This window comes from Orcinus orca, chromosome 10 (genome assembly GCF_937001465.1).
Source record: "Orcinus orca chromosome 10, mOrcOrc1.1, whole genome shotgun sequence".
NCBI classification, from domain to species: domain Eukaryota; kingdom Metazoa; phylum Chordata; class Mammalia; order Artiodactyla; family Delphinidae; genus Orcinus; species Orcinus orca.
In genome coordinates, this window is record NC_064568.1 from 84423947 (window position 1) to 84439956 (window position 16010).

The 16010-nt window shown below is 39.4% G+C and overlaps 2 non-coding genes across 2 annotated transcripts; both read right to left on the reverse strand.

The window, feature by feature from the left end:
* Positions 1 to 8133: 8133 nt before the first annotated feature.
* On the reverse strand, positions 8134 to 8227 carry TRNAI-UAU (transfer RNA isoleucine (anticodon UAU)). Its single transcript has 2 exons — positions 8190 to 8227; positions 8134 to 8169 (listed from the first exon to the last, which is right to left on the reverse strand). It is a non-coding gene; the product is annotated as a tRNA-Ile (tRNA).
* A 6300-nt stretch (positions 8228 to 14527) lies between these two features.
* TRNAT-CGU (transfer RNA threonine (anticodon CGU)) lies at positions 14528 to 14600 on the reverse strand. Its single transcript has one exon. It is a non-coding gene; the product is annotated as a tRNA-Thr (tRNA).
* Between the last annotated feature and the right edge of the window lie 1410 nt (positions 14601 to 16010).

Consider the following 16010-nt stretch of genomic DNA (forward strand, 5'->3'; position numbering starts at 1 on the left):
ATAAATATTTTCTATTCATCTGATTGAGATTTCCGAGCAATTCCCCATGTAAATAACTTTACCTGTAACTCGTCTACTATTCCCTATAAAAATCTAAAGCAAACCACTTTGCAGAGACACTGATCTTTGAATCTGGAGTTCTCTCCTGAATGCAATAGCCCGAATAAAATAAATCTCATTTATCTGGGTTTTGTCTTTGACAGTTTGTTGCCATGAGTCATAGCCCACCTCAGACACCCATCTTTTCCATCCAGGAACCGGGTCCTCGCACGCCTGCTGTGGCCCTTTCCTGACTGGCAATTTGGAGATCCCTCAGTGAGTCCAGCTCCTGGACCCTGTGCTCCAGACATGTGTCAGTTGTAGCATGGTAAGGATTTGATTTTGGTTCCTTGTTTGAACACTATTTTGGTTTGGTTTTGTTGCCAGTTTTTGTTTACCTTTGGCATTTGGGGTTAAAATATAAAATCCACCCCTCAACCCTCACCATTACATGCTTTTGCATTATGATAACAATTCAGTTCATTACCTCCTAAAATGGCAAAATTTAACTACTAGGACACTCTTTTTGTTATGTCTTGATTATTTAAGATAACAAAGTCTTTCCACTTTCGAAACAGTTAAGGTTATTTATAATTACATTACCTCCTACGTTTACTTTTTTAACTAGACTCTATTCTTTAGAGAATTTTTAGGTTTACATAAAAACTGAGCAGAAAATACAGAGACTTCCTATATACCATCTTTTCCCCACTTCGGAGTTTCCCCGATTATTAACATCTTGCATTAGTGTGATACGTTTGTTACAATGGATGAACCAATACTGGTACATTATTACTAGCTAAAGTCTATAGTTTACAGTAGGGTTTGCTCTTTGTGTTGTACAGTTCTATGGATTTTGACTAATGCATAATGTCACGTATCCATCATTATAATGTCATGCAGAATAGTTTCACTGCCCTAAAAATCTCCTGTGCTCCATTTATTCATCCCTCACACAAACCACCAACCCCTGGCAACCATCAACCTTTTTCACTGTCTCTATAGCCTTTTCCAGAATGTTCAATAGTTGGAATCATACAGTATGTAGCTTTTTCAGACGGACTTCTTTCACTTAGCTATACACATGTAATGTTCCTCCATGTCTTTTGCATGGTTTGATAGCTCATTTCTTTATCGTGCTGAATAATATTTCATTGTATGGGTGTACCACCGTTTATTCATTCACTTAACAAAGGACATCTCGGTTGCTTCCACATTTTGACAATTATGAATAAAGCTGCTATAAACGTCTGTGTGCAGATATTTGTGTGGACATAGGTTTTCAATGCATTTGGGTAAATATAAAGGTGTGCAATTGTTGGATCATCTGGAAAGACGATGTTTAGTTTTGTAAGAAACTGTCAAACGTCTTCCAAAGTGGTTGTGCCATTTTGCATTCCCACTAACAATGAGTGAGTCTCTGTCTCCACAGCCTCAAGAGCATTTGATGTTGTTAGTCATTTGGGTTTTAGCCTACTAAAAGATATGTAGTGATATCTCGTTGTATTAATCTACAAATCCTTAAATATATATGTTCAACATCTTTTCATACGTTTACTTGCCACCTGTAGTTCTTCTTTGATGAAATGTCTATTCAGATCTTTTGTCCATTTAAAAATTGGGTTGTTTACCTATTGCTAAGTTTTAAGAGTTCTTTGCATATTGTGGATATTGGTCCTTTATCAGACATGTGTTTTGCAAATATCTTCTCCAGTCTGTGGTTTATCTTTTCATTCTCTTTGCATGGGCTTTCACAGAGCAGATTTTAATTTTAATGGAGTCCAATTTATCACTTTTTTTCTTTCACCGATCATACTCTTGGTGTAGCATCTAAAAAAGTCATTGTCATGGGAGTTCCCTGGTTGTCTAGTGGTTAAGATTCAGCATTTTCACTGCCCTGGCCCAGGTTCAATCCCTGGTTAGGGAACTGAGATCCCGTAAGCCATGCAGCATGGCAAAAAGTCATCACCAAACCCTAGGTCTGCTAGATTTTCTCCTATGTTATCTAGAGAAGTTTTATATTTCACATTTAGGTCTGGTCTATCATCTACTTGAACTAATTTTTGTGACATAGGATCTGTGCCTAGACTGTTTTTTGTTTTGTTTTGTTTTGTTTTGGCATGTGGATGTCTAGCTGTTCCTGAATCATCTGTTGAAAACACTGTCTTTTCTCTATTAAGTTGTCTTTGCTCCTTTGTCAAAGATTAGTTGACTATATTGGTTTAGATCTATATCTGGACTCTCTATTCTGTTCCATTGATCTATTTGTTTATTCTTTCACCAGTACCATACTGTCTTGATCACTGTAGTTTTATAACTAATCTTGAAGTTGGATAATGTCAGACCTCCAACCTTGTTCTTCAGCATCCTGTTGGCTATTCTGGATCTTTTGTCTTTCCATATATACTTTAGAATCAGTTTATCAATACACATAAAGTAACTTGCTGGGATTTTAACTGTATCTTTTGAAGAATTAGCTCATTCAATCTAAGTAATCAAATTTGTGGGCATAAATAATAATATGTAATATTCCTTTATTATCTAGTACTCGTGGCCCCTCTTTCACTTCTAATATTAGTAATTTTGTGTTCTTTTTTTTTCTTTGTTAACCTGGCTAAAGGTTTATCAATTTTATTGATCTTTTCACAGAACAAGCTTTTGGTTTTGTTGATTTTTTTCATTAATTTCCTGTTTTCAATTTGATCAATTTCAGTTCTAAAGTTCAATTTTTACAGTCATTTCTTTTCTTCTTCTTCCCTTGGATTTAATTTTGCTCTTCTTGTTTCCTCTGGTGGAAGCTTATTGATTTTAGATATTTCTCTTTTTTTTCTCATATATGCATTCATTGTCTATTTCCCTTTAAACACTACTTTCTCTACATCTCACAACTTTTGATAAGTTGTATTTTAATTTTTATTAGTTCAAAATATTTTGGAGAAACTCAGTTCAACCCAAAACACAGAAGGAATATATAAAGGTAAAATCAAATATTTTATTTTTATTTTTAAAATCAATCTAACAGATAACAGTTTGCTAAAAATAATAGCAACAATGTATTCACTGATTATAACTTATAGATAATTGAAATGAATAACAACAATGTTATAATTGATGGGAGGAAGGAATTGGGAAAATTCTGTTATGAGGTATTTGCACTACCCATGAAGTTGTGTAGTGTTATTTGAAAGAGTATTTAGATTAGTTATAAATATAAATTGTGAGCTCCCCTAGTTTCTGGTGGTTTGCTGGCAATCTTTGGTGTTCCTTGGCTTGTAAATGCACTACTCCAATCTCTGCCTCCCTCTTCACAAGGCATTCTCCCTGTGTTCATGTCTGCTTCCAAATTTCCCCTTATTATAAGGAGATGTCATATTGGTTTTACTGGATTAGGATTCCCCTCCTCTCCGGTATAAGTTCATCCTAACTTAATTAATCTGCATTTATCCACATTACATCTGCAATTATCTTATTTCCAAATAAGGCCACATTCTGAAATACTGGAGGTTAGGGCTTCAACATATGAATTTGGAGCAGAGGAAACACAATTCAACTGATAACAATGTAGTTGTATCTTGTCTTTTTATTCACTCTGATAGTCTTTGTTCTTTATTAGTGTATTTAGAACATTTATATTTAATGTGACTATTGCTATTGTTGGATTACTATCTACCATATTTGTAACTACTTTCTATTCATTTTCCTATTCTTTGTTTTATTCTTTGTCTTCCACTCTGTTTCTGCCTTCTCTGGGTTTAACTGAGCATTTTATAGATTCTTTTTCCTCTCCTCTTAGCATATCAATTAGAGTTTATGTACTGGATACTCCAACTAGTACTGGCTCCAGCTGTGAGCTTTTGCTCCTGGGCTTCTATCCGCTGGTAACTGTGATTCATGGGATCTGCCTGTCTCTCCTGTTTTTTTGTCAGCATGTTTCCCTGTGACTCAATTCTCTGATATATCTAAGAAGAGTTGTTAGTTTTTAATTTTTCTTAGCTTTCCTGTTGTTGTGAGGTAGGGAGTGATGACTTCCAAACTTTTTACAATTGGGGTAGAAACTTGAAGTCCTCTATGTCTACTTTTAAAATCTTATTGTCACTTTGATTAACTAGGCAGCCAAGTATCATTTTCCAGTAATATGTGATCCTGTTTAATTAGATGTTCAAAATATCTGACAACTTTTGACATTTTTCTTCCTCAAATCAAGTCCTAATGTACATCATTTGCAGCTAAAACTGGCTTTGAGATTTCCCAGAAGGCCCTAGAAAAAGAGGTAAAAAGAGAGGTTCTAGAAAGAGTTTAATTTATTTGATATATTACAATATATATATATTGCATGGGAAGCATTGTCAAATTGGAAGAGGTATTTAGCTCTCTACTTGGAGTTAGTCAAACAACAAAGTCCCCTTGACTGTCCTCACTTCTGACACTATTTGCAAGTTTGAGGGGGTTCCCAAAAACACCTTTGGGTTTGATAATTCACTAGAAGAATTCACAGAACTCACCAAAAGCTATTATGCTCACTGGCTATGACTTATTACAGAAAAAGGATGCAAATTAAAATCAGCCAGAAGGAGAGACATATAGTGTAGATTCTGGCAGGGTTCTAAATATAAGACTTTCCTTGTCCTCAGGATGAGTTACCCTCCTGATGTCGATGTGTGACAATACACACAGACTATTGCTAGCTCAGGAATATCACTCAACCTTCCTTGTCCAGAATTTTTATTGGCGCTTCATTACATAGGCATGAGTGATTGACCACCCACATGCTTGAACTCACTCTCTAGGCTGACTGATACTGAGTGAACTGAAGCCCTCCCTGTAAATCACATGGTTGGTTTTTCTGACATGGCTACAGAGAATGGCCAACCCCACCACCCCCCGCCCTCCAAATACACTACTATTAGATGTGATATAGATTACCTCCCAAAAGCTGAGGGCAAAGGCCAGACCTCTCTTTGGGCGTGGCCAAATTTTTCTCTACATGGGAAGGGATGGGCTCCTCCCCAGACCCTCACCTAGAATGGTATCTGGCAAAGAGAATGCGAATAATTCTATTTTTCCAAGAAACTAATAACATAAATGAGTAGCCTGTACTGAGGGGAACTGGTTGGCTGGGGATAGGAATAGGGAGGGCCTTTATACATAAAATATTTTGAACCATATGAATATATTATGTATACAAAAAATTTGAAAATTAACAAAGTAGTTATATGAAATATAATTTGGACATGCCAAAGACACAAAAGTAGGCCATATTTATGTTATAGATAAAATCACTTGGAGACCCTTTAAGGATACAAATCTTTTCAGCTTGTATCAGCAACGGAAACGGAAACTGGGGAGAAATAAATAGTAAAGAAACCCAAAAGGTCAAAATGGTAAGAAAAGTTTCTTGTTCCACTATTATATAAGACACTATAATTCTATAAATAGTCTAAAAAATTATTGGAGTATTCTTATATGAGGAGGAAAAAATTTTAAGCAGAATATTTAACTATTTTTCATAATAGTATGAGATCTACAGTAGTTATTTACCCTACGATGGGGCTAAAACAAACTCATTTCAAATTCTAATTATTAGCCAAACATATATTTTAGTCCTTTATTTGGCAGAAGCATATATCAACTCTAGAAAAACCTTGAGTAACAGTGTTCAAAATGTCCAATATTTTCATCTGGAACAACCAAAAAGAAACACGTTGTTTTTCCTTCTCATCATTCCTTCTCATCATTGATAAGCAAACTAGTAGGAAGACAGTTGTATGTGTAAATACATCATTTTTACAATGAGATAAATGTGAATTTAATATTACAAATTATCTATTAGTAAGAAGAAATAAATTATCAGATTTTTTTTCTGGGCCATGAAGTATGAGTAGGCGTCTGTCACATGGACAAGAGGAAGATGAGCATTATTTGTGGAGAAAAGAGCTTAAGAGGTCTTTTTTATTTGCACTGGCAAATCTCTTTTCTGACCTCAGATCTTTACATTCCTTTAGTGAAAGAAACTGCAAGACAAAACAAAACTCTCTTGCTAATGTTGCTCATTTCCCAGAGCTGAAATTTAACCTTTATTTTGCCAAAATGAATAAATTAAATCAATACAATAAACTTTCACCCTAAGCAGTGAGAATGGGGTAAGACAAAAGAGTGCTGTAAAGGAAGCAGAGACCTCCACGAAACCACAGGCGGAAAAATTATGTGAGAGTTACAATCTCTTCAGTCAGCAGCTGAGCTGGGTGCTAAATAAACAAGCAATGAAGATGCAGTCCCTGTCTCCCCCAAGGAGCTTATGACCCAATAAATGAGAGTGAATTAAGATAAGACTGAACTAATACATCAAGTGCCTGGCACAGGAGAGCGTGAGATCCACACTGTGGAGGTGGAGCTCTCATCACGTCCTGAGGACAGACAAGTGATCTCCAATGGAAGAAGTAGAAGCAAATGAAAAGGAGGAGCAAAGAAGTTTCAGGGCAGAAGAGGAGTATTTGCCATAGGAGGAGGCCTTCGGGAACACTGACTGTGAGCACAGTAATATTGAGAGATATTAAGGAGGTAAGATAGAACTGAGAAGACTCAGGAACAGAAAAATATGGGGAGTGTGGAGAAGCCGGGAATCAAAAATGATTCTCTGCTACAGAGATCAGCACAGTGTTAAGCTAAGTAAAAGAAATCTAACACAAATGGCTACAAACGGTATCATTTTATTTACATGAGATTCTAGAAAAGGACATATTATAGTGATAGAAAGCAGATCACTGGTGGCCAGAGGCAGGAGTGTAGGGAGATGATGGACTACCAAAGAGCAGGAGGAAACTTTTTAGGGGAAAGGTGCCGTTCTCCATGTTAAATGCAGTGCTATGTGTACAATGGTATATAACTATTGTGGTAGGCAAATGAGAGCTCCCCAAAAGAGGTCCACACCATAGTCCCCAGAACCTGTGAATGTGCTTCCTTACATGGCAAAAGGGTCTTTGCAGATGTGATTAAGGTAAGGATCTTAAAACAAGGAGGTTACCCCGGATTATCCAAGTGGGCTTGATATAATCATAGGGTCCTTAAAGATAGGAGAGAGAAGCATAAGAAGATGAGAGTCAGAGAAGATGTGACAGCAGAAGCAGAGATCAGAGTGATGCAGTTGCTGGCTTTGAAGATGAATGGGGCCAATGACCAAGGAATGTGGGCAGCCTCTAGAAGCTAGAAAAAGCAAGAAAAGAATTCTCTGTGAGAATTTTCAGGAGGAACACAGACCTGCCAACAGCTTGATTTTAGTCGAGTGAGAGCCATTTTGGACTTCTGACCTACAGAACTGCAAGACAATAATTTTGTGCTAAGCCACTAAGTTTGTGCTAATTTGTTACAGCAGCAATAGGAAATTAATACAATTATCAAAATTAATCAAACTGTACACTTAAAATGGGTGAATCTTTTTGTACATACATGTCTTACTAAAGCGTCAGGATGAATGTCATTTTCCCAAACAAGGCCGTTTATTTTCTGATGAAATTAGGAAGAGATACATACATAGCCACCTATGTTTCATTGCTGGGGGAAATTATTTTCTGTTCCCCAGTCTGGTTTATGTAAAGTAGGCGGTGGAGCCTGACTCAAAGCACATGTATATTTCAAAGATGGAGTTCAGCAACCTCACTGCAAATCTTGTGGAACTCAAAGCTAAGATGCCTGACAGCAGCTTCCGCAAATCCGTGAGCCCCGGGTGACAGCTGTACGAAATTGCAGAGCACAAGACCCAGGTTTTCCTCCTCCTTGCTCAGTCCCTAAGGATCTGAGAAATGGTTTTTTAAAAGGAGCGAAGAAAGGGTGAGGGAGACTCATCTGAGGCTGTACAACCTGACTTTAAATTCTCCTGATTGAGGAGAATCGAATTTGCTTGAATATGTTCAATTTACCTCCTTTTGGCTTGTGATTTCTTCCTATGTTTGAAAAATGACCAAATATCCTCCTTAATCATGGAATATCTGCATTCTCACCATGGAAAATGTAATAACCTCTTTTTAGCTTTTTCTTTAAAGAAGAGGGACAGAAAGCAGTAGAACGAAAAGAGACTGAAATCGTAAAGGGCAGAAAACATGCTCCAGGTGAGGCTCGAACTCACAACCTCGGCATCACCCGCACATATACTGCTGTATAAGTACCGCGCGCTAACCGATTGCGCCACTGGAGCATGCTTTCTTTGCGTTTTCGGTGCGCGCTCTACAGAGTCATGAGCGACGGGAGCGCTCGGTCCCCGAGATAAGCTGGAGCTGGAGCGCGCGACACTGCTAGGGACCCTCTTCACCCCTACCCTCCTCCACCGCGGCTACCCTGGCGAATAAAACACGCTTTGTTCGAGACGCTTTCATCTTTCGCGGAAGCGTGTATGTGATCCTTCCTCTACGCCAGCGGAAATCAGCATTTCCCCGGGATCCGGGGGTGCTCCTTTTAGAAGCCCCGAGAGAAGACTGAGGAGAAAGAGCGAGCGGACTCTAGCTCTTCCTCGCCTTGACCCCAATAAGGGAACGATATCCATGGAAGACAAGGGCTATTTGGCTGAGGCAGAGCATCACCGCGCACCGCCTGGCTGGTCCGTGATGCTTCCTACCAGATGGAGGACGCCGAGAAGCCGAGACAGCCCAGCCCTCGCTCCGCAAGTCTCCCAGCACCCGCCGCGCTCCTGGAGGGACTACCCGCCTCGCTGTCCAGCACCTCCAGGCTGCGCCTCCCGGTTCCCCCAAATCCTCCCCGAGCCTGCCTGAAAACCGCATTCGAAGTCATACAGCCAGCTGGTCCGGCATCTCTTGCGGGAAAAGCCAGAGTGGTAACCGCTCCTTTGTGGCGCGTGTTACAGAAATCAAGGCGGTGTCCACCACCCCTAATCCCACCCTGCTCCTCCACCTGTTTTGACCTTCTTTAGAGGTTCATTGCAGATAGTTTGCCTCTGCGATCTAATGCCCACCCAGTATCCTCGTTTCCTGCCTGGGGCATCTAATTATAAAGGCTAGTTTTGTTTATTTGTGTGTTTGCTTGCTTGGTTTTGGCGTGGGGAAATCGCAGCTGTCACATACACACGAGATATGAAGCTTTTTGGCTTTTATGGAATAATTCCTGTCAGAGAAAAGGAGAATTGTGTAAAGAAGGGAATAGTCTATTCCTGACCACCGAGTACTTAACAAACAGGACAGAGAGTAATAGACCAGTGAGCAAATTTCTCCATACTGACGAATGAAGGGATGTGAGGGCAGAAGTGTTTCCACATCTCGGTGTCTATTGCATTACTGAATTGGGATCTTTACATACACCTTAAAGTGAGAAGCAGTGAGAAGCGATATAGACTCTTTAGTAATGACCATCTCACCACACGATCTCCTCCTACATTCCCACCACACAGTCCTAGAGAGAGACCGAGATCTGCCTGAACCTCTAGAGGTCATTCCATCTAAATAACAATAGCAGCCACTAGTTGGATCGAGCTTATCACGGGCCAGACACTGTTCTGAGTGATTTATATAAACCTCATAAGAGCACTCATGGTGCTGTGTTCCAAGTCTGGATCTAGGTAAGAAGAACCAGTATCTAGGGAATTACTGTTCTTAAGAGATGAAAACTTACAAGACTCACAGTATGTCACTGGATATTAAACTGACTTTCATTAACACAAAATAGGCATTATAATGGAGAAAAATGTTGATAGAAAGCTAAGTGCTTTTAATTGTTAATATTAACACACACACACACACACACACACACACATTCTGATCTCTGCCTACTCTTCCATGGAAGGCCAGCCTGTATGGACCACAGCATGGGCTCCCCTGCCCTGTGACTTCAGCTTTGAGTTTCATTTGTGGGAGCACTTAGCAGGAAACCAGAATGAGAGAAGACAGAGAGGTTGGAGTATTTATTTCTCTGGATCCCTTTCTCTGGGTCAACTTCGTTCATCAAAGTGGACATTTCCTTCAAGCTCCAGATAAACACCAGAAGTGAAATTGCTGGATCATATGGTAGTTCTATCTTTAATTTTTTAAGAAGCCTCCATGCTGTTTTCCATAGTGACTACACCAATTTACATTTCCACCAAGAGTGCAGAAGGGTTCCCTTTTTTTCACATCTTCACCAACATTTGTAATTTCTTGTCTTTTTGATAATAGCTCCATCTTTTAATTGGGGTATTTAGACCATTAATATTCAGAGTGATTATTGGTATAGTTAGATTAATATTTACGAATTCATTATTGTTTTCTATTTGTTGCCCTTGTTCTTTTTTCCTACGTTTGTCATCTTACACTTTTTCTGACTTTTGAGGTTTTAATTGAGCATTTATATGATTCTATTTTCTCTCCTATCAGCATATCAGTTATACTTCTTTTACATTTTTTTAGTGGTTGCCCTAGAGTTTGCAACATACATTTGCAGCTAATCCAAGTTTACTTTCAAATAACACTATACCACATCATGAATAGTGTGAGTACCTTATAATAACAAAATAATCCCAATTCGTCTCTCCTGTACCTTGTATCATTGCTGTCATTCATGTCACATATATGTAAACATACATAAGCAAATACATATACATATGATATACAAATAAGCATACATGAGCAAATACTTTGTTTACACTATTATTTTGAACAAACTGTTATATGGCACATCAATTAAGAATAAGAAAAATACAGGGTTTTATTTTACCTTCATGTATTCCTTCTTCAGTACTCTTTCTTTGTCTATGTAGACCTGAGTTTCTGACCTATATTTTTTCCTTCTCTCTTAAGAAGTTCTTTTAGCATTTTTTTGCAAGGCAAGTCTACTAGCAACAAATCCCCTAAATTTTTGTTGGTCTTTTTTAAATTTATTGGCTATATTGTCTTCGTTGCTGCATGCGAGCTTTCTCTAGTTGTGGCGAGCGTGGGCTACTCTTCGCTGTGGTGCACGGACTTCTCATTGTGATGGCTTCTCTTGTGGAGCACGGGCTCTAGTCACGCGGGTTTCAGTAGTTGTGGCACATGGGCTCATTAGTTGTGGCTTGCGGGCTCTAGAGCACAGGCTCAGTAGTTGTGGCTCACGGGCTTAGTTGCTCTGTGCCATGTGGGATCTTCCCGGACCAGGGCTCAAACCTGTGTCACCTGCATGGGCAAGCGGATTCTTAACCCCTGCGCCATCAGCGAAACCCAGAAGTCTTTCTTTCTTGCTTGCTTCTGAAGGATAATTTTGCAGGGTACAGAATTCTGGGTTGGTGGGTTGTTTTCTCTCAACACTTTATATATTTCACTTCATTCTCTTCTTGCTTGCACGGTTTCTGAGGAGAAGTTGGATGTAATTCTTATCTCTGTTCCTCTATGGGTAGGGTGTTTTATTCTCTGGCTTCTTTCAGGACTTCTTTATCTTTGATTTTCTGTAGTTTAAGAATGATATACCTACTTGTAGTCTCCTTGTATGTATTCTTGGTGTTCTCTGAGCTTCCTCAACCTGTGGTTTGGTGTCTGACATTAATTTTAGGGAAAGCCTCAGTCATTATTGTTTCAAACATTTCTTCTGTTTCTTTTTCTCTTCTCTTTCTGGTATTGCCATTACTTATATGTTACACCTTTTGTAGTTGTCCTACAGTCCTTGAATACTCTGTTCTGTTTTATTCAGCCTTTATTCTCTTTGCTCTTTCAGTTTTTGAGGTTTCTATTGATATATCCTCTAGCTCAGAGATTCTTTCCTCAGCTGTGTGCAGTCTACTTAAAAGTCATTGAAGGCATTCTATATTTCCATTATAGTGTTTTTTGGTCTCTAGCATTTCTCTTCTTCCTTCCTTCCTCCCTCCCTCCCTCCCTTTCTCTCTCTCTTTCTCTTTCTTTCTTTCAATTTCCATCTCTTTGCTTACATTGTCCTTCTGTTCTTGCATGCTGTTTACTTTATGCATTGGCCCCCTTAGAATATTAATCATAGTTGTTTTGCATTCCTGGTCTGATCATTCCAACATTCCCGCTATGGTGCTTGCTCTGTCTTTTCAAGTGTCTTTTTTTGGTTTTTGGTTTTTGCCTTCTGGTATGCCTTGTAATTTTTTCTTGATAGCCAGACATAATGTGCTGAGTAAAAGGGACTGCTGTAAATAGACCTTTAGTAATGTGGTGGCGAGGTGTGGGGGGCAGGGAAGTGTTCTATGGTCATATGATTAGGTCAGTGACCTTTTAGTAAGTCTATGCATCTGGACTGTGAACTTCACAAAATTTCTGGTTTTTTCTCCCCCCACCGCAACCCCGGCCCTTAGATGGGATAGGATGATTAGATTGGGCTGGCGTTGGGCATTTTCCTTCTCCCATATAGAAGGCTAGAACTGACTGAAATAGAGTATTTCCCCTCCCCCAAGTCAATATGGCTCTGCTAATACCCCATCAGGTTAGGCTCTGGTTAACTAGTTTCTCCCGAGAGCAGGCCTTTTATAGATGGACAGAGTCTTCTGGTGTATTTCAAAATAGTTCTTCTTTTTTTTTTTCCTCTGCCAGTATTATGAAAAAAATTTTCTCCAATATTTACTGTGAGAACTTGGTTGAACTCCTGGTGGTAAATCTCACAATATTGTTAGGGCCCCCTGTGACTGAGTTCCCCTGGAGTTTTTAACTCTCAGAGTTGTCCACATTGAGCCTCCAGAAATTCATAAATTACAGTTCAGGTTTTCTTCCCAGTGCTCGTTCCCCAGCAGTTTCTGGCCATGGGTCTCTGCTTGGTAGGTTTGTGACTCGTATTCACCAGTTTGTCTCTCCAATCTTGCCAGTAGGGGTTTGCCCTGTATTCTCCTCTCTCTTAAGGATTCAAGAAGAGTTGTTGGTTTTTAGTCTGTTCAGCTTTTTAATTGTTGCTAGGACAGTGCGGAGACTTCCAAGCTGTTTACCTGAGGAACTGGAAACCATGTGTTGCGTTTTTAAAATTACTGAATACGGTGCCACATAATTAACAGCTTTTTACCAGTGTGCGCCAAAATCAAGGTCCCTGAAGTTCAGTGGATAAACTGCAAATATTATAGACATTAACACTGTAAAGTTATTACAAAGATGGTTTCAATTTTCCGTATTGTTTCCTTTTAACACCAGGCTAAATAATTTCCTGATAATGTCATCTGTCTACAGAGTGCATGCAGGTTTGGAAATGTGGCATTCACTCATTCATTTTTTAAAAATGTATTCACACATATTTGAATGCCAACTTGCTGTGGTGATACAGCTCTAAACAAGGCTTGGTTTCTACTATCAATAAGTGTCACTTTAGAAGAAAAAGAGAAAAAAATACATCAATTATTTAGTAGATATATCCAATATATGCTATAATAAAGGTGTACAAATGGTGCTATGAAAAGACACCTCTCACCTAGATTGAAGGTAAAGTGATACATGAGCTGAATTCTGAAAGATGAGTAGGGCTTACCTAGAAGAAGGAATGGAGGCATATTTCGAGCAGAGAGAGTGGTATTCATGAAGCTATGAAAAGCATAAAAACCTCTGAAGACTGAGGAATAACCAGAGTCCTCAGTTGCAAGAAACAGACAACTACTCTGGTTGATTTTAATAAAAACGAATCATCTGTGCCTGTCCTGCATCTTTAGCAATTTACAATAAAATTTTCAAACATGATACAATATAAAGTGTGTTGGATTGTTTCAAGAATCCAAAGTACTTTTTGAGGAATGTATCTGTGACTTTGGGGTATTATTATATTATTAATTATTTAATACAAATGTGGTATATGGAAATTCCATCATTTTAATCTTTGATATAGATTCTTGATTTTAGCAATTTATGTTAGCCATTCAGAAGTGATCAGGGGTTTGCTTTTGCAGACAGCTAATTCCAATAATGAGATCATAAATTGAGACCGGGAAGATTAGCTGCTTCCTACTTAGGTTGAATCTTCATCAGCACTGTGTTACTTTCTTTGTTCTTCTCTATAAACTGACCTTGGTTCCTTGGCTTTCAGGTAACTTTTATGCCTCCTAAGGTGTTTGCAAACTCACCACACTCTGGTTACATTTCTTCAGCTCGGCTTAATTCAATAGTTACTGAGCACCCACTAGGTTCCACACTCTGCAAGGCTCTGAGATACAATGTCAAACAAGATATGGCTCCTGCATTCAGGGGAGCTTAAAGTCCATTAGGTAAGTATGATAAAATCGATAATTACAATATCTCTTTAGGCCTATAGCACCCAAGTTAGTCAGGACTGTATGTTGCAATTTATTGAATCCCAATAAAAATTACTGATGGTTTATCAGCTTATATTGGTATTAATTGTATTGGTGGTACTTCGAGTAAGGTTTTCATACCTGAATTTCAGGTATCATCAAGAACTCAGATAGCACAGCAACTTTATTTCTGTTGTGTAATTCCTTTTTTACTTGAAAAGGTCCATTTTTTGTTCTAGGTTTTGGTGTCAAGGATAACTGAAACTCACCCCTTAGAAATACATCTCTTAATTAAAGTCTGCGCGAGATGGAAAACTAACGCTCCTAAGGCCCCGGTGAGATTCGAACTCACGACCCCTGGTTTACGAGACCAGTGCTCTAACCCCTGAGCTACGGAGCCCCAGTTAATAAAATTTCCACTCCTTTTCCTAAAGCAGATTATAGGCTGAGATCTTTAGGGTTTTGTTTTGATTGGTTTCTAGAAAATTTGACGCTCTGCCCTCATCCCCTTTTCGATTTTCTGGGCTGTGGTCAAACAAATTCCCTCACTCTCTGATAGTTTTAATATCCCGTTCGATTCGCTTTTGTCAAAGGAAGTACAAGACCCTTAAATCACCTCTGAGAGTTTTGTTTGAATCCAGAGCCTCCGAGGGTCAGAGGTTGCACGTTGACGGGAGTGGGGAATAAACAGCTAGCCCATCTGCCAAGATGCGGAGGTTGGGGTGAGAACTACTGGGCCACTTGATTTTAGTTACAGCCACGCCCGGTGCTCTGCAGTACCTTTCGCACCGATTGAAGCCCAGATATTCCAGACTTCAGTTCTTAGAGCCTTGGGGGAAAGCAGGCAAGATCTGTCTCAAATTCCCCGATATCAGCTATCGGAAGAGAGACTGAGGGGTGAGGGTAATGATGAGGCCAGCAGGAAGAAGGAAATGGAGCGACCTCCCGGGAACAGAAGCCGAGGACAGGCTCTGCCTTTTGTAGCCTAGTCCTTGAGGCTGGAATACGTTTTGGAGCCTCAATCCGGGGCGTAAAGAAAGGGCCATGTTTCTCCTCCACCGCGCGTCGCTGAAATCCAAATAGAAAAGTTCTGTCCAAAGGAGCTGTGGCAAAGATACCAGAAAATTGTTAATTTCCACCCGGGTAAAGGGGCTGTGAGGGTCACCAAAAAAAAAAAAAAAAAAATCTGTATGGCGGCTCAGCTCACACAAGCAACAACCATAATGTACAGAGAGCTGGTAAAGAAGAAAACTCAACCACAAATCCTAGGTCTCCTGTCCCAAGTCAGAGGCCCTGTGCACCTGAAACAAAGCAAGGACTGTTTTCCTGTCTACTTTCAGGATTTGATAGCTGGCTAATAAAGAAACAATGGCTCTTAATTACAAACAAAAAGCAAAACCAAAACACCTCGACTACTGACAAATACAAGTAACATTAAAACAACTCAGCAAAATAAGATTTATTGGTGGAGAAGTGGGGAATCCAGTCTCTGTGCATCTGTCCCAACCTGGAATACAGTTCTCCCATAATCCAGAGGAGAGGCTGCAGTCTCTGAAAAGCCAGCCCGCCAGCTCTCTAAAAGGTCTCCCAGGGTAAAAAATAACACACTCCACCTCCCACTCACCAAAGTCATATACAGGCAAAACAATGCCCTTGTGACCTGGAGTGTCATAAATGCAAATAATAGGGAAACGCAGCAAAAAAAAGAAATGGGCGTATTAAAGAAGTTGAGAGTGAGGGGAGTGAAAGAAATGTGAGGTCAATTTTATCACTACTACTCATCAGCGCTTCCTAAACTTCTCTGGACTCA